The sequence below is a fragment of the Castor canadensis genome, chromosome X, assembly GCF_047511655.1.
Source record: "Castor canadensis chromosome X, mCasCan1.hap1v2, whole genome shotgun sequence".
Lineage (NCBI taxonomy): Eukaryota > Metazoa > Chordata > Mammalia > Rodentia > Castoridae > Castor > Castor canadensis.
In genome coordinates, this window is record NC_133405.1 from 107945048 (window position 1) to 107971045 (window position 25998).

At 38.2% G+C, this 25998-nt stretch overlaps 1 protein-coding gene across 6 annotated transcripts in view; it reads right to left on the minus strand.

The window, feature by feature from the left end:
• The window catches only part of Sytl5 (synaptotagmin like 5), a 232405-nt gene that overhangs the window by 130957 nt on the left and 75450 nt on the right, over positions 1–25998 (minus strand). The gene's annotated exons all lie outside the window — the stretch shown is intronic.

A 25998-nucleotide genomic window follows, 5' to 3' on the forward strand; every position in this document is an offset into this window, starting at 1 on the left:
TTAGCCATCTTCTTATGGTAAATTCGCCAGGTTTAAAATTTCTATATTCGTTATTGTACAGGAAGTACATCAACCAAATTCACCTTTTAAACTTCCTTCTTTAACCCTTCTTCTCCCATTAGTGACCTCCCCTTAGTGTAACCCGTTTTTCATAATATTGCTTGTATTTCTATAGTGTGTATCTCCCACATATGAGAGAAAACAAAAGAAAGTAGAAGGAAAAAAGGAGACTCCAATCCAAGCAATTTAAAAACTCAACTAAGGAAAACTCCACCAGGTTTCTGACCTGGCAATAATCTTCTGTGGTGTGAGATTCCTCCCTCTAATCCTGTTGATCCTATGACTTTACCTGGAACCATAGCTCTGCCCTCTGGGCCCTAGGATCTGCCCTTGAAGTCATCTACCCTTTATTTTGAATGGCCACATGAAGTTACATCTGAGTAGTCTGTCAAATTTTGGGAGTCCTACAGCCTTTTTTTCATTTCATCCTCTGTCACTTTCAGTCTAAGGTGACATTTTTTTCTACTAATACAACATACTCCACAATTTAAAAGTCTTCCATGTAACTGACAGGAATTCATTCCATTAGATGAGAGGCTCCTTCACAGATCCCTAATGGAAATATCCAATCTCTATTTCTTGCTTCAGCTGAGAAGCACACACCACATGTCTTCAAAGTACTCTGTGTGCAACTGAATGGTTTTTATCTTTTGATTCCCTCAAGGGCAGTAGCAAAAGTCACACCCTTGATTTCATCTCCAAAGGACCCTTCCTGATAGCAAATCCCCTAATTTGAATGTCTTTCGCAATGTGGATAGCCTGAGACTTTCTCATCTCATCAAATCCTGGTTCCTTTCTGATTAACAGTTCTTTCCTTAATCTATGTCCTTCCTCTAACATTTTACTATAACCAGTAAGAAAAGAAACAAGTCATGCCTTCAACATTTTGCCTGGAAATCTACTCAGCTAAATATCCAAGTTGATCACTTACAAGTTATTCTTTTCACATTACTATAGAGCAGAATTCGGCTAACATTTCTCCCCACTAGTACGAGCAGGACACCAATCTCCTCTACAGTTTCCAATATTTTGTTCCTAATTTCCTCCAAAGCGTTTACCAACAATACACATTTCTATAATAATTTGTTTATGATGGTTTAGGTGTTCTCTGCTGTACTCAACCATTATCCAATTCCCATTACACTTCCACTTTTCACAGCAGCAACACACTTCCAGGTACTAAAAGCTATATGTTAGGTTCCTATGGATGTTATAGTGAATTACCACAAGTGTAGTACCTTAAGACAATGCACATTTAGACTCTTACAGATTTGAAGGTCAGAATCCCCAAATCAGTGTCACTAGGCTGAGAGCAAGGTGTCACAGTATCATGCTCTCTCTGGAGGCTCTAGAGGAGAATCTATTCCTTGCCCTTCCCAGCTCATAGAGGTACATTCTTTGTGTTGTGGACCCTTACTTCATATTTACAGCCAGCAGCATAGCATCTTGATCTTTTTCTTCTTCTATGTCAAATCTATCTCTTCCTCTCTCTTATGTGGACTGTGTGATTGTAAGCTTCGATCAGATTATACAAAATAATCTCCTATCTCAAGAATCTTAGTCATATCTGTGAATTCTCTTGCCATGTAAGGTAACATTTACAGGTGCAAGGAGTTAGACTCTAGGTATCTTTGGGGGCCATTATTCAGCCTACCACATGAGATATTTCCAGGAAATTCTGGGAGGAAAGTGAGGAATTGAGGGAGAAAAGAGAAAAAGTGTTTATTAAGTAACTCAATATCACTGAAGAACTTTAGTGACCACTGTAGAAAACACACTTGTTTTCTACATAATGCCCTACCACTTTGGACTGTCATATGCTTGGGCAGAGTGGGCTCTGGTGAGCTAATAAAAGGCCTCACACGAAGAAATACAGGGTGATCTAGCACTTGAAAATAAGGAAAACATGCACTTAAATGCTACAGGTGGTAGATATATGGGCAGGACACTGACAATACATTGAACACCAAGAAATGTTTATGTATCCCCCTTACAAAGGCTTTTCCTTTCCACTTATCTCATGTCCATGGTTACATTCTTTAGTAAACAAATACTACTGGTGAAGTGGCTCAAGTGGTAGAGCACCTGCCTAGCAAACATGAGGCCCTGAGTTCAAACCCCAGTACTACCAAAAACAATACCCAAATACTTATTGTGCAGCTACTTGGCATCAGGTGCCAAGTCAGATATAAGATAGTAAATGTTAAGTGAAATAGGCATTACCTCATCCTATGGGTTATCCAGTCTAGTAGGAAAGATAGGTGTTAAACAGATACCCAAACAAATATGTACTATCGCCAGTGCTATTGACACTTTAGACTGGATAATAATTTGTTGTGGGGCAGGAGAGCTGTCCCTGGCATAATAGGATAGCAGTGTTCTTGGCCTCTATTCACTAGACAATAGTAACATCCTCCATTTCTGATGCTAAAAAGTATCCCCAGACATAGTCAAATGTCCCTTGGGGGAAAAATTATCCTTAATTAAGAACCACCTGTCCACATTTTAAAAACTGAGTTACTTTAAGATCAAGTGTGGGGCTATCATTTAGAGGAGTTACTCAAAGAATATCTTCTGAGAAAGTGACATTAAGCCTGTGAACTGGTAATGAGTGAGAGAAATAGTAACAGAACATTCCAGAAAGATATAATGGGCAAATTCTGAAACTGTTAAAGTAATTAGGGTGTTTTAAATGAGAGTTTGTAAGTATGCTCCAAACCTTACATCTACCACAAGTAATGAAGAATCTTGACTTTACTGGACTTCTTGGTATATGAACCTATCTCCCAAATCTAGAGGAATGTAAATCTAACTTTTATGTCCTTGATTAAATAAGATCAAATAGAAGGTTCTAAGAGGGTACAGGTGCAGAATGAATGCTCATATGCAGAAATGGCCACAATTCTCCCATTCTCTATAGCTACTCTGTGTGTTCCACTTTTGAAAATGCCTCCCGTAAAACATAATGCCTATATCCTCACCTCTTAAATCTGGGCTAGCCTCACTAATTACTTAGGGAAACAAATCGGGATGTGACGGTAGGGCAGTAATAGGCCTGGTCTTCATGAGACTTTATGGTTTTTTACTCTTGCCTGAAAAACCTACTTTTATCATGTCAACAATCATAAGCCCATATGTATGTGTGGGTGTGTGTGTGTGTTTGTGAATGTGTATATGTGTGTATCCTTTTTTATGACTGGATTGTATATATGTATATATACACATTATATATGTGTACATGTGTATATGTATAACTATACATGTGTGCATATATATGTATATATGTATACATATATATGAGAGGGGATTTACTAGGAGAATTGGCTCATGCAACTATGGAGGCTGAGAAGTTCCATGACATGCATGCTATTTGTAAGCTAGAGATCCTGGAATACTGGTACTATGGCTCAGTTCAAGTCCAAAAGCCTCAGAACTAGGAAAGCTGAGGGTGTAACTCTCAGCCTGAGATCAAAGGTCTGACAGTTTGGGGACTACTGGTCAAGTTCTAGAGCCTCAAGACTGGAGAGCCTGGTTTTCTGATGTCCAAGGGCACAAGAATGACAGTGTCCCAGCTCCAGATGAGAAACAGAGAAAATCCTTTTCTCTGGTTTGTTCTAGTCAGGCAGCTAGCTGACTGGATGGTACCTACCCATGTATTGGGCAGGTCGTCCTCACTCAGTACACTGATTCATATACAAACCTCCTTGAGAAACACACTTACAGACATACTCACAAGTGATGCTTTGTCAGTTCTCTAGGTGCTATCAAGCCAACATCTAAAACTAACCATCACAACAGACTACATGGAACTGACCCAAATCAGTCCAGTTGTCCTTTCTAAGGCCTGATATAAGTGAGCCCAGGAATGATCAGCAGTGTGTATAGCAACAGATGATATGTAAGGAAATTTAGGTAACCAATAATATACAAGGAATCCAAGCTGGGACCAAAAATACCATTGAAGTCAGTCAAGTCCATATTGATAACCCACAGAAACATGATAAATAAATGGCTGATTTTTTTTTGCTTTTATAAAGGCTTTTTTTGGAAACATAACTCACATATCATATAATTCACCTATTTCAAGTGTACAATTTGATAGATTTAGCATATTCAGATATGTGCAACCATCACAGTAAATTTTTGAGTAATTTCATCACAACAAAATGAAACCTTGAGCCAGGCACTGGTGCATGCAATCCTAGCTACACAGGAGACAAATCTGGAGGATCAAGGTTCAAGGCCAGCCTGTGCAAATAGTTTGCAAGACCCCCATCTCCAAAATGATCAGAGCAAAATGGATTGGAGGTGTAGCTCAAGCAGTAGAGCGTCAGCTTTGCAAGAGTGAAGCCCTGAGTTCAAACTTCAGTCCCACCTTAAAAAAAATGAAATCTTGTGCTTATTTGTCATCACCTTCTACTCCCTCATTCCCATAGCCCTAAGTAGTTAGTAATCTGCTTATTGTCTCAGTAGGATTGCCTATTCTAGACATTTCATATGAATAAAATCATATGATATGCAGTTTTTTGACTGGCTTCAGTCATTCAGCAGGTTTTCAAGGTTCATTCTTGCTGTAGCATGTCAGTAATTCATTATTGTGTGGATGAATATTCCATTGTCTGCATACACACTGCACATTTTGTTTATCCATTCCTCACCTGATCGATATTGGATTGCTTCTACCTCTTAGCTATCATATATAATGCATCTATAAACACTATAAACACTCATGTATAAGTTCTCACATGAACATACATTTTCATTCCTCTTGAGTATATAAGTGGAATTGCTATGTCATATGGTAACTGTATTTTTAACCATATGAAGAACTGCCAAAATATATTCTCAAGTGGACACACATTTTTAAATTTCCACTAGCAAAATATGAGGGGTCTGATTTTTCTGTATCATCACTAGCACTTATTTTCAGCTTTCCTTCATATTAATACCATCATAGTGGTATGAAATTGGATCTCATTGTGAGTGTTACTTGCATTTCCCTAACTACTGATGATGTTGAGCATCTTTCCCTTGTCCGGGGCATGTCTTCTTTGGAAAAATGTGTACATAGGGACTGGGGGTATAGCTCATGGGTAGATAAAGTGCTTAGTGCATATGTGAAGCCTTGGGCTCAACCCCGAGAGAGAGAGAAGAGAGAAACAAAGAAAGAGAAAAAGAAGGAAAGAGAAAGAAAGAGAGAAAGAAAGAAAAAGAAGTAAGGACAGAAGGAAGGAAGAGGAGGGAGGGAGAAAAGAGAATTTCTGTTCAGATCGCTTGTCTTTTTTTGCACTGTGAGAGTTCTATATTTTAGATACAATTTTGTTTTTTTTCTGGTGGTTCGGGGATTTGAACTCAGGGCCTTGTGCTAGATACATGTTCTTTATCAGTTAAATTATTTGCAAATATTTTCCCTCATTGTGTGCATTGTCTTTTCATTTTTAACAGTGTCCTTTGAAACACAAAGGTTTTTTATTTTAATAAAATCTAATTTGTGTACTTTTTCATCCGATGTTTATGTTTTCAGGGTTATATGTAAGACTCAACTGCGGAAAAAAAAATCATGAAAAGTTACTCTTATGTTTTATTCCAAAAGTTTTACGGTTTTCAGCTCTTACATTTAGGTTTTTGATACACTTTGAATTAATTTTTGAACACAGACTGGATTAAGGGTTTAAATTCATTCTTTTGTATGTGGTTATCCAGTTGTACAAGCACCATTTGTTAAAAGGACTACTCCTTCCTCCATTGAATGGTCTTGGTATCTTTGTCCATAACAGCTGATCACAGATATATGGTTTTATTTCTGTACTGTCGATTTTATTTAATTGATCAATATGACTATGCCTATGCCTGTACCACTATCTTGATTACCTTCCTGATGAATTGGCCTCTTATAATTATATAATATCCCTCTTTTCCTCTAGTCACATTTTTTTCTTTTAACATTAATTCTCTCTGACATTAATCTAGCCTACTCCAGCTTTTTTACAGTTGCTGTTTGCCTGTTTGATCTTATGCTATAGCAGGTACTTCAAAGCTGCTTTGGATTTCTTATTTGGGCCCACGAATTAACTAAAGGCAGGAAGCAGTTAGGTGTTTGTGATACCCCTTTTCCATAGAAATGGAAGAAACAAATTGACAGTGGGGAAAATGTAACCGGGCGTGCTGGCCATTTTGCTGTGCTTGTTATTCAAACTGACAGTTTTCCCTTTCTCTGTGTCTGCATGCTGGGGAGCCCAAGGTTAACACATTATTCTTCAACTAAACCAGGAAACCTTCTCCCCTTGTCTCTCTTTGGCTGCAGAGGAGAAGGTGTAAGCCTCTGTCAAGCAAGACACAGCTTTGGGGATGTGGCACCAGTAAACTGGGAGTCAAGAGCCTAGGCCAAAATAGCTGTTCTGGAACATGTACTCCTTCACCTACTCCAAACTGAGCCCCTAAGCTTCCCCTTAAATACTGGACATTTTCTCTCAGAAGGGAACGACAGAGCTTTGACAGATGTCCTCTTCTTCATCTGATGAATAATAAACCTTATTTCCTTTTCCTCAAAACCCTGCTCTCTTTATTTGTGAATAGGCATTGTGTTTAGGGGACTGACTTTCCAGGAACAACGTCATCCTTTTACTTTCCATTAATTTTGATCTGTGAATCTAAAGTATGTCTCCTATAGACAACATCTATATTGGATCTTGCACCGTAATTCAATGTTCCTTTTGTTTGAATTGTTTAATCTATTTGCATTTAGTGTTATTAGTGATATAGTTAATCTCTGCCATTTTACACTTGTTTTTCTATATCTCAGATGTTCTTTATGTTTCTATATGCCTCCTTTACTATTTCCTTTTGTATTAAGTGTATATTTTCTTAAGGAGCATCGATTTCTTAAATTTTTTCACTATATTTTCTTGAGTTATTTCCTTAGTGGTTTCTCTAGGGCTTATCATATCTTGTCAGAAGCAGCTTCAAATTTATGCTAACTTAATTCTCCTGAGGTACAAAGGCATTACTTCTATATAGCTGTATTCACTCCCCCTATTGTTATACATATTAAATCAATGGATTCTACAAACCCAACAATACACTGACATAATTACTATATATATGATATGCATATACACACTATACATTCATATACATATGAGGCAGGCCAGAAAATAGGAGGGAAAAAGTTATTGGGACTCTCAGGCACCAAGTAACTTTTCTTAGTGGCAACTGTAAAATCTTATCAGTTGCAGAGCCCTTTTCAATTGTAAATCCCCTGCAGCTATAAGATAGGAAGCCTTGAGGCAATTCTGCCCTGCCCAGGTTATCTCTCAGGTGAAAGCCCTTTGCTTAAAACATGAATATTGATCACACTTCATGCATGTAACCAAAATATCTAAGAGCTATAGCTTAAATGCATGAGCAGAGTAAATCAAATCTGTCAATCACCCTAGCCCTTTACACAAAGACCACCAGATTCCCCCCACCTCTTGCATTCTTCTACCCCACCTGGCCAGGGCCATCACTGTTTCTCTATTGATAACTTTCCCTCACTTAATAAATGTTACTACATTTCCATGTCATGCTTGAATTCTTTCCATGCAGGATGTAAGAACCTAGGTGTCTTCTGACTAGAGTGTCCCAGAGACTAGACTATCCATCTGGTAACACATACATATATAGTATATATATATATATTATATATATAATATATACAGATAATCTTATGTATTATCTTATATATTAGATATTGTAAAGAAGCTGAGAAGAGCAAACTCTTATTTACAGATTTTGTTATATTAGCCTTCTTGTCATTTCTAATTATCTTCATTTGTTCCTGTGGATTCCAGCTACCATCTGCAGTCATTTTCTTAATTCAGTACAGCTTTGCACCTACCCACACTCTTTGTGCTGTTATAGGAAAACATACTGTATTTCTATATATTATATGTACAATATATTATATACATATTGTTTTATATAGTTTTAAAATTAGTTAAGAAAGGAAAATAAATATATATTTATATTATCTTTCATAATTGAAGAATTATCTTTGCCAGTGTTCTTTCTCTTATTTATATTTTAGAATGGATTTGAATTATTGTTTGGAGTCACTTGCTTTAGTCTGAAGAACTTTCTCCACTTTTCTTCATTCTTTTTCTTTCTGCTTCTTAAACTGAGTAATCTCAATTGACCTATTATCAAATTCACTGGTTATTTCTTCCACCATTCAATTGTACTGATCAATCCTCTGTTGAACTTTTCATTTTGTAACAGGTACTTAAACTGCTTCTGCTGAAAAGCACTGACTTCTTACTTGTGCTTGTGAATTAACTAAAAGCAGGAGAAAAGCTTGGCATCTCCATTTCCATTTTCTATCTGTCCTTGTTCTGAGCCATTCATTTTGCCATCACCTTAGAATCCCAGAAGGACAGGACTGACCCTGTAACATGTATAGGAAGAGGACTGGAGAAAATTGCCTCCAAGCAAAGTGACAGCAGAGCCTCCTCAGAACAGACCACCTACCAGGCAACAATGACTTGTTTATTCTGACTGGATTGCTCCCAAATTAAGACAGTGATAATCTCTCCTCCAAACCAAAACTGAGATAATGACCAACTAGGCCACACTTTTGAAGGGGACTGCTTAACTATGCATACCTTTTCACCCCCTGCCCTAATTCTTTGTCTATTGAAACCTTAAGCTCACGTCTGTATCCCCAAAAATGGCTGAAGGTAGGTTAAAGTGCTTACTTTGCCTCTTCCCACGGCTGCCCACGCAGTATAATAAATCTCCACTTCACCATTACTCCTCTCTTTATTCGGCATATTGGGGCAAATGGCCAGACCTGCCATGTGGAAGCCCTTGAGTTTGGGTTTGGGGCCTAAAACTCTGGTTTCAGTTATTATAATTTTCAACTCCAGGATTTCCATCTGGTTCCTTCTTATAATTTGTTTGCTAGTAATCTCTATTTCATATGTTACTATCATCACACCTTCCTTTACTTCTTTGTTCACCATTTCCATTAGTCCTTTGAAGATATTTATAATCACAACTTTGAAGTCTTTGTTAAATTCTATATCTGGTTGTTCTCACAAGCAGTTTCTGTTGTCTGCTTTCTTTTTTCTGATGTATGTGAGTCATACTTTCTTGTTTCTTTGAATGTCTCGTAATTCTTTTGTTGGAAACTGGAAACCAGATAATTCATTGTCTCAAGTCTTGGTATTGAGCTCCCCCCTCAAATGCTTGTTATTACTTGCCCATTTATTTTATTCATGACCCACTGGATTATTTTAGTGAAGTCTATCTCACCCCCTAGGCAATGTAAAACTTTGGATGTTATTCCTCATGAAGTGCAGATTTGGTATGACCACAGTACCCTGGGATGATACTAGTTTTGACATAGCTCTCTTTGTCTCTTCCCCTGACCAAACCTAGCTGTTAAACTCCCCTTATTACTGGCTCTGGATCATTGATTTATTGTTTTTAACAATGTCCTGGGGGAACAAACTGTTCCATAGACTTAACCAAACCAATCTGGGCTCTTTTAAAGGATTAGTTTCCTATGTCGATGTGTAAAATTTATTTTGTTCCCAGCAGTACTTCTCCAGCTGTCTCTTTCCCAGCTTTCCTCCAACAAATTAGCCAGTCCACAGTTTGTCTACATTGCCAATTAATATACCAAACTTTCCCCAATTGCCTTTCATCACAACTTCCACAGGTTTTGTGAACACCCTTAAACTTGAATTTCTCTACACTTTGTTGCAAATTAAGTCAGTTCCTTTGGGCAGAATTCATAATTCTGTTTTATAGCCTGCTTCTCCCCTAGGGCAAAATGTCTAAACTATGGCACTTCATTTAGGAGAGAGGATGATGGTACAACAATTTCAGTGACACCTCTAGCATAGAGGCTGAGCACTTGTACAAGGAGGGCATAGCTTGGGATCTTGTTAGCTTGTCTCCCTTAGAATGCATCACACATGGATTAGGATCCTTGCAAGGATGACCAGGCCCCAGTATACTCAATGATGCTACAGCCAGGGTAGCTCTTACAATCAATGAGTGGAGGCTGGGAGAAAGAATCAAGCCCCAATCTCTTGGCCACACTTGTCCAGAAATTAGGCATTGCAACAGGTGGCTGGGGGCAGGATGGAAAATGCTGGTGTTTTGCACCTCCCCTAAAAATAGCCCTTGGAATCAGAATTGGAGAGAAAGGGATTTCTCCATTCTTTGTTGTATCAGTCCTGGGTGGAGACTCCATTTCAGCAAGCTGGGAAGGGAGAATGATAGACAAGGTCTCAGTTCACTTCAAATACCACAGACTCTAATTGTTCTCATTAAGTTTAAATGGGTTTCCCTGAATAAATATCTCTTCCTTTGCCATATGCCTCTAGGAGCATTTTCAGAGATTTTAAATGGCTGTTTAAAAATAATTTATAACAATTTTCTAGGGAATTGGTTGCAGAGCATCTCACACTATTAAGCTGGAAGTGAAACTCTGGCTCTTTTTCTTTCATATTAAGGTTTGTTAGTTTATTGCCCAATATTCTTGTGGCAACAGATAACTGATAAACACTACTTAATTGTGGAACCACAGGAATCCCCTGGCTCTCAGTATTTTGGAGTATGCAGAGTATTTCTTCCATTGCAATTGAAATTCCTCCTAAGGATTTAGTGCATTAAAACAAGTCTATGATAAATAACTTGGTGGTTTGAAATACACTTCATCATGTAATTTCCAAAAGTGATTCCCATAAAATAAGTCAGATGGGAAGAATCTAAGTTATAGAGAGCCTCAAATGAAGATTAATTTCTTAAGAAAAGGCAATTTACTACATTGCAGAGAAAAAGTACTCCTACAATTAATTCATAGTGGCAAGTAAAACAGGAAGCCCAAAGATAGATCTTCAATTAAAAGGAGCCATCACTACATTTTGAAAATATCATTTTATGAAAACTGAACTTGGAAAGTGAGACCAACCTTCTCCAGACTATTTGGCCAGAAAGTGAGAGAAAGAGTGGCTATAGTCACATCTAAAATCTCCTTACTTTAATTCTAGAGTCTGAAAATATAGATTATTCTGAGATGCTTTACCCATAATACAAACAAAATGTCAAAATCACTGAACAGGAAATTAATCACATCTAATCAGCAACAGAATTTTTCCAATGAAGATAGCTGAAGAATCCAACAGAGTACTCTACATAAAATTTTTTCTACATTTTTTAATGGCGGTACTGGGGTTTGAACATAGGGATTCAAGCTTGGTAGGCAGGTGCTCTGTAGCTTGAGCCATGCCCTCAGTCCTGCTTGCTCTGGTTATTTTGAAGATAGGGTCTCACTCTTTGCCCAGGCTGACTTGTACCATGTCCTCCTATTTTATGCTTCCCACTGTTCCAAGGATGACAGGGGTATGGCACCATGTCTAGCTTTTTTCCATTGAGATAGGGTCTCACAAACTTTTGCCCAGTCTGGCCTGGGACATTGATCCTCCTTATCTCAGCCTTCCACGTAGCTTGGAATGACAGGTGAGCACCACAGTGCACAGCTATTGATTGAGATGGGGGTCTTGTGAACTTTTTGCCCTGACTGGCCTCAAACTTTGATCCTCCTTGCTCAGCCGCCCTAGTAGCTAGGATTACAGATGTGAGCCCTGGTACCTGGCTCTTGCACCATTTCTTGACCTACAAGAGCAGCTACCCTTGAGGCCTCTCAGTTTGACAATTACCCTACCACAATATGTTCAAACTATTTTTTTAAAAACTGCAGTTACCATTGTCCTAGGGAATTCTAATTTTTATTTACAAAGATTTTGTCTTTGTAATAAATATCAACATGTCAGAGAAGAATTTTCACAGATGAAGGGAAAATAATTCTTCAAGTAACCACACTTGATCTCAGGCCTGGGTCAGTAGGGAAGCCAGCAAGCCCACTCCTCAGAAAGAGACAGTTTGAATTGGTCACAATAGGCTGGTTTACATTTCCAAATCAACAATCTGAGAAAGTAGCTTCAAAAATAACTAAATTTGATTGTTTTCGATCTCCCTTTGTGAGACAATCCACTTTCAGGCTATTGAAAGTGTATTCTTTTCCTAATAAACTTTATGATTACTTTCACTACAAAAAGATAGCTAAATTAGTCTTTCCTAAAGGAAATATATATGTATATATATTTATATTTATATATAATATCCTATGGATAGATTTCACTACAAAAACATCACTTACAACTTGTGCTCATAATATATTAAGTTGAAACATCAGGTTATAAAACATGATGAAGTGTGTGATATCAACTTTAAAATGTGCACCTTTACTTCTTTTCCTGCACTTCCATTTTCAGCCAATCTTTTCCCCATGTATAGCCAGCAAATAATCTCAAAATCTTTGATGATTCAGTTCAACATTACTTTCTTTCTGAAGCTTTTTCTTGATTTTCTAGGCAATTTTTCTCATATTGGGGCACCTAGGTTACTCTTTGGTGATAATACAATAATAGGGTACTAGTTATCACTCCTCTGTGAAGGGTCTATCAGTCATTTATATATTCTTCTTTCCACGTGTCTATATTTTATAATTACTCACATGGAACACATATTACTTTTGTAATAGGGAAAGAAATAATAAAACTTCCTTAGAAAACAAAAAGGCAATCACATTCAACTGGATTTCACAGAAGGGCTTTGGTAGCATTACAATATATGACCACCTTCACTCAAGTTGATGTTGAAAAAATGTCTAGAACCACTATGGTTCATTACTCAAAGGACAAGGTGGCTCTAGGCCATGTCAAACACACGTTCAGAACTGAAATAACTGTCTCCCCCTCACCACCTGCCCCTTCTCCCATACATCCTTAGTTGTCACTGCTTTTCTAATTACTCACCCAGCTCTCAAAGTTACACTTGGATAGCTTCTCTCACTCATTTGGGAACCAAATCTCAATTTTTTCCTCAAACATATTCTCCAGTTCACCCTTATTGTCAGTGCCATAGCTCGGGTGCTAATTTTCTTTTGCCTTTGTATTTGCCATGGCTTCCTACTGTTGTCTCTCATTTATTCTCATCTTTTTTCTTAAGTTATTTTCTTACTACCACTCAGTTTCTATTTTTAAAATTTTCCCAAATCTGTGCTAGGATAATAAAGAGTTTGACTCCATTTTTTTGGCTTGAATGTGGAGGTGCAGCCTGTCCATAGGAAGTAGGTGCCTGGGTGTGTGCCTTTGAAGGTTATACCTGCTTCCCAGCCCCTTCTTCACTTTCTGATTCCTTTCCACCATGAGGTGAGTAGCCTCCACCATATGTGTCCCCTGCTATGATGTTTTGCCACACTATAGGCCCAGAATCAACGGAGCCAAGGACTATGGGCTGAAACCACCAAAACTGTGAGCCAAAATAAATCTTCTTCCTTTTAAGTTGTTCTCTCAGGTATTTTGGTCACAGCAATGTAAAGCTGACTAACATACCCATCTTCTGTCCCTAAAGTGGTCAAGCTAATAAGCAAGCCTGGGTGCTCCCTCCTTTGGTGCCACTGAGAAATTTGAAATATACAAACTTAGCCAGTTGTGGTGATGTATTCCTGAAAATCCCAGTTACTCAGAAGGTGGAGGTAGAAGGATTGTGGTCTGAGGCTAGCCTAGCAAAAGCACAAGACCCTTTCTCACAAAAACCAAACAAAAAACAAAAGGAACGAGGGCGCACCTCAAGTAGTAGAGTGCTTTCCTAGCAAGGGTGAGGCCCTGAGTTCAATCCCCAGTACAGCAACAAAACAAAACAACAAAAGCCCCATACTCCTTCCTACTTATGGGAAGTTCTAACCTGGCTTCACTCACTAACCACCATTAAAAACCATTTTTAGACCTGTTTCGGAGCCATCTTGCTCTTCTGATAATGTAATAAATTTTTCCATGCTGTCTTGGGGTATATGAGGCAGGGCATTATTGGTCTTCACATATGAATAAATTGTGGGTGGGAATTCCTTGTATAGCTTTAAGGTGGCCACAAAAGTATTCCTCTATTCTTTAGTCTCTGCTTCTCTGGAAAGTAGAGCACAAAATACTACCTACATGACCCTTTTCTCCATTTTCTCCATACCATCTCCCTAACTTCACCTCTCTATCTCCTTCAAGTCCTCACAGAAACCTACTCTTCATCCCTTGTTCATTCATTTCCAGAATATTCCATGTCCTGCCTTAATCACTGATTGTCTATCTCCTATTCCTTTGCCTAGAGTGCCCTTCTGAATTCTGTTTCTCTCTTCCCTTCTGTGACAATCTTGATTGTCAACATGATTGGACTGAGGATGCCTAGGCGATTAGTGAAGCAGCTCTCTGGGAGTGTCTGTGAGGGCATTTCCAGGAATGATTAGGTCAGGAGGGCTCTGTTTTAATTGATAGTTTAATCTATGGATGGATTCAAAATCTGAGTAGACTATTGGGAGTTGGTGGAAGTGTGGAAGGTGGGGCCTGGTTGGAAGAATGCAGGCATGTTGTTGGGGGATATATCTTGTCCTAGCCCCTTCCTGTTGTCACTCTCTCTGCTTCCTGGCTGCCATAATGTGAATTGCTCTGCTCCACCACGCCCTCCCATCACGCTAGACTGAAACTTCTGAAACCACTAATAAAATAAACCCATCCTCCCTTATGTTGTTTATGTCAGCTATTCTGTCACAGTGACAAGAAAGCCTAACTAGTATACCTTCTCTACCTTCAAGAAACATTCTTTCTCTCTGAGGTCTATAAAATGTTTTCCCCATCCCCTAAGAGTAGGTAAAATGTATTGTCCTCCTAAAATTTTACTAACATCTCTAGAAATTTTTTTCTTTTTTTTCCTGGTTTATGATAGCATTTAAATCATTGTTCCTGTGAGTACCTAAAGTTTTTGATGCAGGGCCCTTCCTTTCGTCATCTAATAAATTCTTATGAATATAATCAATGCTGAATAATGTTGATTGAGATCATTTTTTCAAAGTAAAGTGAAATTCTTGTTAAGAATGAAAGGATGCTGGTAAACAAAATATTTTGATTTCTTTGAGTTAGATCAGGGATGTGAATTTTTCTTTGTCTTAAATGTTAGGTGTAAATAAATGCTAAGAAATTATTGCATGGCTAATAAAACCATTCTAGAATATTTATGTCTAGCCACTAGAGGCTTTCATTTCTGTGGGAGTGGCAAGATAAGGTGAGATGATTATCATCCCTAGAACATATACACTTATTTGTTACTGTACAAGATTCTTTCATATCGGATGTGAGGGCGATCTGGCTGCGACATCTGTCACCCCATTGATCGCCAGGGTTGATTCGGCTGATCTGGCTGGCTAGGCGGGTGTCCCCTTCCTCCCTCACTGCTCCATGTGCGTCCCTCCCGAAGCTGTGCGCTCGGTCGAAGAGGACGACCATCCCCGATAGAGGAGGGCCGTTCTTCGGTCAAGGGTATACGAGTAGCTGCGCTCCCCTGCTAGAACCTCCAAACAAGCTCTCAAGATTCTTTCATATCTCAAAGATGCTTCTATGTTAAATTCAATATCCTTAAAAAAAGTAAAGTGGCCTCTGCATCTCAAACTCCTAAAATAATATTAATAGAAATGAAAATGACTCATGTGTCTCATTCTCTCCACCCATAAAACAAATCCAATACTCTAGCCACAGTTTTTTATTCTGTTTTTGCTAGTTTGAGTATTGTGGATGCTTACAGTGGGCAACAGTGGGGCTGGAAGGGATATTTGAAAGCACTGACATCATCTGTTATACAAACAGTTCCCATATTCTACCAGTTCCCCAAATGTTAACACTTTACTGTGTTTGTTTCCTCATTCTGTTTTTAAAAATTGTTATTGTGGTAAAATTCACTTAACATAAAATTCTACACTTTAAAGTTTACAAGTCTGTGTCCTTCAGAACATCCACAATATTGTACGACCATCACCATCAACTTGCATCAACCTAAAAGGAAGCCCTTGACCCAACCAGGCATTTCTCTTTACCCCCACTTCCCAGACCCTGGCAACCATTAATCTTCTTTCTGTCTGTATGGATTTACCTACTGTGGACATTTCATAAAAATACAATCATGTACTAAGTAACCACCATTTTACTCTGTCTCTATGTACTTAACACTTTTAGATACATATAAGTGAGTCATGTAGGATTATTTTTTCCTGTCTCTTGCTTATTTCTGTTAGCATTGTGTGCTTACATTTAAGTCTTTGATTGATTTGGTCTTTGGTCACAGGCACATTGTATGAGAGTAAGTATGGTCTCTATTTTGCCCTCTAGTAGTACAAAGCTACGCCAGGTATGTGGGTTGCTCTTTTCATGGCCACCACTGAGCTGGTAAGAGTGGAAAATGGCAAGTTAAATTCTCAGTTCTCAGCAGGAGGATATGGTGGTGCACAGCCATAATTCCAGCACTTAGGAGGCTGAGGCAAGAGGATTGCAAACTTGAGAAAAGCCCTGGGCTACATAGTAAAGCCCCATCTCCAAAATAATAATAATAATAAGTTCTCTTACCAAACTTCCACAGCTTCTTTCTTTATTAAGTGCTTCCCAAGATTGTTGTGAAGTTTGAAATATATTCCAGAGTCCTGAAATAGTTGATTTTGACACTTTATGTTTAATTATTCTGTTAGTCAAGGGATAGGGTTTTGAAGTGTCTTACAACAATTATGGTGACGATTTTGATAATTTGCTGTTGGTAAAAATATGTGCATGTATGTGTGTGTGTGTGTGTAATAACTCTGCTCCTGGTTTTCATAGACTTTTTCTAAGACTTGTTTCTTATGTCTCTTAAAATAGCACTTGTTTACTAAACAATGCATTTTACATTTTAGCCAATTTTACAATGGAGGGAAGAATCGGTTTTTCCCTAGTAATTTGTGGGTTTTTATCTTACTTGTAAGAAATGACTAAACAAATTTCTAAATATCACTAACTTTAGTGAAATTATTTAAGGTATACTGGAATAGGATCAAATGATTTAAACCTTGTAAAAAATTATGGACATTTGTTTTCACTTTCTTGACATTTAGGTTTTCTTTTAATGTCTTGTCAATTATGATCAGCCAATTTAATTATTATCTCCATATATAATATATACTTAGGGCATCAATCATATTGACTATATATCCTATGTCAAAGAAACCTCCTTATAATGTTTTGGCTACCTTCTTGTCAGACTGAACCAGCACATTGTTGCAGTTATAATGAGTTTTTACTAATAGTTGAACAACAGTGTCCTTGTCACTTCCCTGTTCACTTGCATATTTTTATTAGTTTTACATTCATTTGTACTATTTGAACAAATCTTTTCATCTACTTTTCCATTTTGTGAGGTGGGGTTAAAACTAGATAAGATGGGGCAGAGGTGGTAGAGGACTTGCCTAGCATGCATGAGGCCCTGGGTTTGATTCCCAGCATCACAAATACAAAAAAAAAAAAAAAAACTAGGTAAGTATTTGATGTCCCTACTGCAGAAGAACTAATACAGAAACCTTAAAGTGACAGAAATCAACATGAGAAGGGGATCAGGAACTAGAGAAAAGGTCAGTTAGAGATGAATCAACTTGGGATGTAACACATTAGTACACGGAAGCAATACTAGGAATCTCTCTATACAGTTATCCTAATCTCAACTAGCAAAAACGCTTTGTCTTTTTTATTATTGCTTATGTTTTCTCTTCAACAAAATTAGAGTTAAGGGTAGAATAAGTTCTGCCTGGAAGCGAGGGGGGTGGGGGGGAGAGGGAGGGGGTGGGGGATAGGGGGAGAAATAGCCCAAACAATGTATGCACATGTGAATAAATGAATAAAAAAAAACTAGGTAAGACAATGCATAAGTTCTCTTAACCAGGACACAAAAACTACAGCATGTTGAAGTATGCTAAATCCTAAAGACCCACTGAAGACATCATTGCAATTCCTCATCTTAGTAGAACAACTACTCTTTCCTTAGAATTCCTATTCATGAAGTAGCCATTGTGCATGCAGATGAAGGGACAGCCCAAAGTTATTCTATCCATTATCCATTAAACAACAATAATAGGGCTTAATATATCCCGCGCCCCATGCTCTGTCCCTTCTTCCCTTCCCCTCCATCATACAGATAGTCTGATTTCATAGTCCTGTACCACTAGGAATCATTTTATGCATTTCACTTTGGCATCTCTGCTCTAATGTAACGCCTAACACTTCTAAAACTGTGACAAAGGATCTTTTAAAAAAATATGCAATCCACTGAGAGCCAATATTTTTGTAAAGCATGATAAAAGTGAATCATTAAAAAACAACAGTGATGAAAGGACATAAAAAACACAAATTTAGACTCAACAGTTATCAAATGACTCAAGTCAAATTGCTTTAAAAATTTCTAAACAAGGAACTCACAGTTCACAGGCTGCTGTGGATGTACTGACCAGTTTGACTAGCATTGCTGTAGGTAAGAGCCTCATCATCAGTATTTCCGTTCTCTCTCCTGACACTTCAACCTCCTTTTCCACTCCAATGGCCTTAATATTTTTCCATAAGTATGCTCAAATATTTTCCATTTTTTAAACAGTATTGGGGCTTAAACTCAGGGCCTCGCACTTGCTAGACAAGCACTCTACGACTTGATCCACCCTGCCATCCCTTCTCCCCTTCTTTTGATTTAGTTTCCTTTTGATAGGGTCTCATGATTTTGCCTAGCCAAGCTTGGGACCTAGATCCTATCTCCACCTTCCAAATAGCTGGGAATACAACTGTGTGGCACCATATCAAGCTTGTTTTTGAGTTAGGGTTTCACTAACTTTTTTCTTTTTTTTTTTCTTAGACTAGCCTTGAACCTGGATCCTCCTATCTCTGCCTCCCAGCAGCTGGAATTACAGACCTACACTACCGTACACAGCCTATTTTCCTTCTTAGAACAATACTGATGACCCATTGCTGCATTTCTGGGTAATTCTCATTTTGTTCATCATCATGAACAAAGGTTTATACTTCTTATGGTTCTATCTTTTTCTATTCATTTGTTGGTGGCTTCTAATCTGATTCTGTCCAAACCAGCCATAGTCCCACTGACCTTCTAGTTGCTGAGTCCATGATAAATATGGACCATATTTAGTCCTTATCTCTGAAGTCTTTTCTTCTGCCTGTGAGATATGGGCCACTCCCTCCCCTGTCTGAGCCCTTCTTGTCCCTTATATTTGGGGACATGACTTTCTTTTTGGCTTCCTTCCACAACTTTCTTATCAATTTCCTCTCAAGGACTCTCTTCCCACAGACCTTTATTTTCATTCTATAATCACTCTTCTTGAGTGAACACTTCCATTCATATATTTTAGTAAATGCCTTTTTACAAGTGATTCCAAAATCTGTAACTGAAGTCCAGACTTCTCTTCTGGAGCTAGAATTGTTTCTCTCAAAACTTAGCCCAAACTCACCTCATTAAAATCACTAGTGAAGTCACTTTGTTTCTTAACTTTCCTAATGTTCAGATTTACTTATTTATTTATTTATTGGTGGCAGTGGTGGGATACGAACCAATGTTCAGGTTTTGTATCTGTAAAATGGGAATAATACCTAACTCAGAACTATTGTGCAGATTAAATGATGCAATGCAAGTAGGAATAGATAGGCACTTCATGAACATAACAAGTTGTCAATAATATCAGACATTATTTACTTTCTCCTGGAATTTCTTCTCATACTACTCCCTGACTATATTGAATGTGGCTAATGCTTTATCAGATTCTTTTCCCTCCCTCCCTTGCATTCATCCTTTGACAAATACTCACTGAGTGCCTCCTATATTCCAGGTACTATAATAATGCACTATATATGTCAAAATATTTAGAAGACAGGGTGATGGATGAATATACTCATCATAAGAAAACTATAAATACTTAAGGTGCTAGATATGGTAATCACCATGAGTTGATCATGACCCAATGTATATATAATCCAAATATGATATTTTACTTCATAAATATGTGTAAAAAATAAAATTAATTCTAAAACAACTAGCATGTACTGTCTAGGATGGCTATAATAAAACACAACCACCACCATGTATTAAAGAGAATTTGGAAAAACTAGAGGTCTTATACATTTTTTATGGGTAAATAAAAAGGTATAACCACTTTGGAATAATTTTGGCCGTTTCTTAAAAAGTTAAACACTTAACAAAATATTACCTAGCCATTCTACTTTTAGGTATTTTTCCAAGAGAAATGAAAATATGTGTACCCACAAAGATTCTACATGAATGTTCATACCAGTGTTATTTATAATTGCTCAAAAATGGAAAGAAACTGACTTGAGAAACAAAATGTGGAATATCTACACAAAGGATCACTACTCAGCAATAAAAGGAAACAATTTGTGGGTTTATGTAACAAAATGAATACATCTCAAAATCATTTTGCTAAGTGAAAGAAGCCAGATGGAAACCTGTCAATTTTCTGTGATCTCATTCACATAAAAATCTAGAAAAGGCAAACCAATCCACAGAGACAGAAAGCAGATCACTGTTGTCCTGGGGCTAGAAATGGAGGGAAGGATGGAGTACAAGGGACACTAGGAGACAACAAAGCTCTGTTATCTCGATTCCAGGAGTTACTTCTGAGGTGAATACATGGATCAAAACTTACTCAGTTGTGTACCTTCAAGGGACACATTCTGTTGTACATAAACTACACTTCAATAAATTTTTTTTAAAAATTCATGCTGAATCTCTTGTAGTGGCTCAAACATGGCATTTTCTCTTATGCCATCACATATACTTCCCTTTCTTCTTAGGTCATATGCTGTTTGTCACCTCCACTGTCTTTCTAACTTTGCCTGGCTAACTTTTCCTCCCTCTTTTAAAATTAGTTCTAATGTCTACTGACTTCGGTACACCTTGTCTCATAAAATCTCAGCTAGCTGTCCTCTTAATTCTTCCCACAGTGTTTTATACTAAATTCATAGATAAAAATCATGAAGATATTCATTCCATCTAGTAAGGTCAGAATGGTGGGTTCCCAGTAGTGTCCAAACAGCCTTGTTGGGTCTGGGGACCTAAGGGACAGATGAGTGAGTCAGTATCCCATCCCCCATGGAGAGCACTATGAGCCCTGCAGCCTGAGAAGGAGCTACATGGTCTCATAAATCTGCCATGGGACTGATAGACAAGATGCTCTCAAGGTTGTTCCCCGCCCCCAGTAAGGGGCAAACAGATCAGCTCATCGAAGGGAGCCCACACGCACGAATCCACAACCAATGGAAAGAACCAACTTAACCCTTACCCTAACCCAGAGTTAAAGCATCCATAAAAAGCCCCAGCCTTCATCTCAGCAGGGACCCACCGGTTTCTGGGCTCCACTGCACTTCTCTAGCTGCAGCCTTTTTTTTTCCTAATAAATTTACCTGTGTGTGCACTATCCATGTCTCATGAGCTTATTCCTAAGCCCAGCAAAGACAAGAACCTCTGGAGTGGTCCTCCCTGTATCCCACAACAGTCTGACCACTGACAAGCCTTCCAGACTACGGTAAAAACAAACAAACAAAAAACCATCAAGGATGTCACCCTCAGCCTGGGCCCAGAAAAATGATACGTGTCGGCAAACAAAAAGCAAATCAGAGGTCTACTGATATTATAAAAATTTATAAGACAGAAAAAGATAAAAACTACTCCAGGAATCAAAATACTTCAAGTTCAAACAACTAGCAGATTTTCTTACCCTGCACATCAAGAATTATCTATAATTCACAAACGAAACATGGCCAGAAAGGATTTGCTAAATTAGTGAATTTTATATTGCTTCAGGGACATAAGTAGGACATAACTAGAATCTATAAGAAGACATCACAGGTATTTGATGTTGATTTATTATCAGAAAGATATTCCTTACTGCTAACCATGTTCACACACATCTGAGATCCCACCACTCAGGAGGGTAAGGCAGGAGGACTAAGAGTTCGAGGCTAGCCTGGGCTATACAGTGAGACCCTGTCTCAAAAAACAAAAGGCATTTCTTACCAAGAAAGTAACTCAAAAATTGGACAGGCTATCTTGAATTTTATATGCATTTCCTGTCACTGGGACTATTTGAAATAGTTGGTTGGCCCTCTGCCATGAAATAGCAGATGATATAAACCTTCCTAAAAGAGTCTGATCATCATTAAGGTTCCAACTTTCAGAGCCTATGCATATACCGATCGCACATTCTAGCACACAAAAGTTCATAAGATGCTCTAATGCGTGGTATAAGATAACATTGGTTCGACCAATCTAACTTTACATAACTTTAGCCACAGCTGTTGCTCCAATTCACTTTGTTGGCCTTTTGTTTGCTTGCTTGGGGTTTTAAATTTTTTTTCTTTTCTCATTAGGATTTTCTTTTACAATGTGAAAAGCCAAACTGGAATAATGGAGACCAATGATATAGAATATGAGGTGGTATACAGTTGAAAGAGCCTAGACATTGGGACCACACAAACATCTCTGTTCTATCCCAGCTCTGCTAAATATGTAACATTAAGCAAATTATGTAACCTTTCTGACTCTAAGTTTTTCCATGTATAACATTTGCATATTATTCTTTTCTTTACAAATTGCTTATAACATCTAGCTTATATCAAATGTTTAACAAATGTTAATTCCCTTACACTTCAGTTCATACAGTTGATAAGCATAATATTCAGAAATAAATTCCAAGTAAATTCACACTGATTTCACATACTTCAAATGACCAAAATGGCCTATAGGTTGGACCAATATGGTGTTTATCTTTAAGTACCTACTGCTAATCTCAATGCTAAGATTTTGTTGGGCACTCAATAAGGTGTGCTCAATAACTAAAAGACACAGGAGATCCGGGCTGGGTGGCTTTGCTTTTCCTCAAAAGATTTGGACAGTCCTTCAACTCAAGAAGTTCATGTTGAGGCAAGATGGCAGAGGAATAGAAACTTTCTCCATCAGGCCCCATGAATAAGAGTTTAGATAATGAAGAAGAGACTATTTACAGAAGAACCAAAAAGAGGAGAGCACAGAGAAACACAAAAGAATGACAGGATATCTGAAAAATATGGTGAATCAAAAATATGACACAAACAGCTTGCAGTCCCTTTTCTTGCTCCCTCTGTGGGGAGGGGAAGCTGAATAATAATATAATAATTATTATATAAATTACAGTAATTTCCCCCTACACAACAGGCCCAGCAGCAAAATAAGGCAAATCCTCACTCTCCACACATTACAGAGTTGTAGCAAGGTGCCATCTCAAGAGAGGACCTCCTGATTGAGTCTGAGTTATTCGGGGTTCCTGGCCACAGAGAGGCTTTGACTTGCAGCAAGCTGAGAAGTTAAAGGGAACTGGGGTAGAAGAATGGCAACTCTAACCTAAGCCTGAAGAAAATCTCCAAAGCAAAGCACCTAGCCTTCACTTGAAGAGAGCTCACATATCTGAAGCTACTTATAGGGAGGTCTACTTAGAGACTGAGCAATTTAGATTTAAAAAGTCACAGCCCAGAGTCATAGAACCCTCAGCCACATTGTCTGCATGGGAATTTGCCACCAGAGGCAAACTTAGTGAGGGAGAGGGTGGGACAAGACATTTCCAAAGTCCCTGGAAGGAAAATAGCAAAAACTCCCAGAGGTCAGCAGCCCCCAGTCCAATCCTACCACAAAAGTTGCACTGAATGTCAATTCAAAAAGCAAAACACCCAGCTCCCACTGACTAAGAAATCAAGTTAGAGTAGCTGCTTTACTGCAAATGACAAGCACTAAGCTTCTAACTGAGCATATCTGGGGATCTAAAAAGTTGTACCCTGGGGAGTTCTAGGTCTCAGAACCATAGTGTCTGATTAGGTGATTGCTACCAGAGGCAGACACAGAAAGGGTGAGGTTTTGACTAGAACAATCTGAAAAGCAGCAAAAGGTCCAGAGGTCAATGCCCCTGCCCTCTCAAGAAGCCTGCTCCCTACTTTGGCTGCTCAGAGCTCTCTGCATTTCAGCATTTCAACAAGAAGTCTCATCTCCCTATCTAGGAGAGTGCCCAGACCCAAAACAACTCAGAGGGCAAAGCTCTTTAAGAGAATTGGCCTGAAAAGTGTCAAGAACATTGTTTCAAGAAAACTGGGAATAGAGGGAATGTACCTCAACATTGTAAAGGCTATATATGACAAACCTATAGCTAACATCATACTTAATGGAGAAAAATTGAAACCATTCCCCCTAAAATCAGGAACGAGACAAGGGTGTCCACTATCCCCACTCCTATTCAACATAGTCCTGGAAATCCTAGCCAGAGCAATTAGGCAAGAAGAAGGAATAAAAGGAATACAAATAGATAAAGAAACTGTCAAAATATCCCTACTTGCAGATGACATGATCTTATATATTAAAGACCCAAAAAACTCTACCCCAAAACTCCTAGATACCATAAACAGCTAGGTGGCAGGATACAAAATCAACTTACAAAAATCATTAGCTTTTCTATACACCAATAATGAACAAACTGAGAAAGAATATACGGAAACAATTCCATTTACAATAGCCTCAAAAAAAAATCAAATACCTGGGAGTAAACTTAACAAAGGATGTGAATGACCTCAACAAGAAGAATTACAAACCTCTGAAGAAAGAGATTGAGGAAGACTACAGAAGATGGAAAGATCTCCCATGCTCATGGATTGGTAGAATCAACATAGTAAAAATGGCTATACTACCAAAAGCAATCTACATGTTCAATGCAATTCCCATCAAAATCCCAATGACATTCATCACAGAGATTGAAAAATCTACCTTTAAGTTCATTTGGAAACAAAAGAGACCACGAATAGCCAAGGCAATACTCAGCAAAAAGAGCAATGTGGGAGGTATCACAATAACCGACTTCAAACTATATTACAAAGCAATAGCAATAAAAACAGCATGGTACTGGCACAAAAACAGACATGAAGACCAGTGGAACAGAATAGAGGACCCAGATATGAAGCCAAACAACCATAACCAACTTGTCTTTGACAAAGGAGCTAAAACTATACGATGGAGAAATAGCAGCGTCTTCAACAAAAACTGCTGGGAAAACTGGTTAGCAGTCTGCAAAAAACTGAAACTAGATCCATGTATATCACCCTATACCAAGATTAACTCAAAATGGATCAAGGATCTTAATATCAGATCCAAAAGTCTGAAGTTAGTACAGGGAAGAGCAGGGAATACTCTGGAAGCAATAGGTATAGGCAAGGAGTTCCTCAATAGAAACCTAGCAGCCCAGCAACTAAGAGATAGCATAGATAAATGGGACTTCATAAAACTAAAAAGCTTCTGCTCATCAAAAGAAATGGTCTCTAAACTGATGAGATCACCCACAGAGTGGGAGAAAATATTTGCCAGCTATACATCGGACAAAGGACTGACAACCAGAATATACAGGGAACTTAAAAAACTAAACTCTCCCAAAATCAATGAGCCAATAAAGAAATGGGCAAGTGAACTAAACAGAACTTTCTCAAAAGAAGAAATTCAAGTGGCCAAAAACACATGAAAAAATGCTCACCATCTCTGGCCATAAAGGAAATGCAAATCAAAACCACACTAAGATTCCACCTCACCCCTGTAAGAATAGCTATCATCAAAAACACCACCAAGAATAGGTGTTGGCGAGGATGTGGGGAAAACGGAACCTTCATACATACATTGCTGGTGGGAATGCAAGCTGGTGCAACCACTCTGAAAAGCAATATGGAGGCATCTTAAAAATCTAAGCATAGATCTGCCATATGATCCAGCAATCCCACTCTTAGGGATATATCCAAAGAATGAGACTCAGGTTACTCCAGAGGCACCTGCACACCCGTGTTTATTGCAGCACTATTCACAATAGCCAAATTATCGAAACAGCCAAGATGCCCCACTACTGACGAATGGATTAAGAAAATGTGGTATTCATACATAATGGAGTTTTACTCAGCCATGAAAAAGAATGAAATCTTA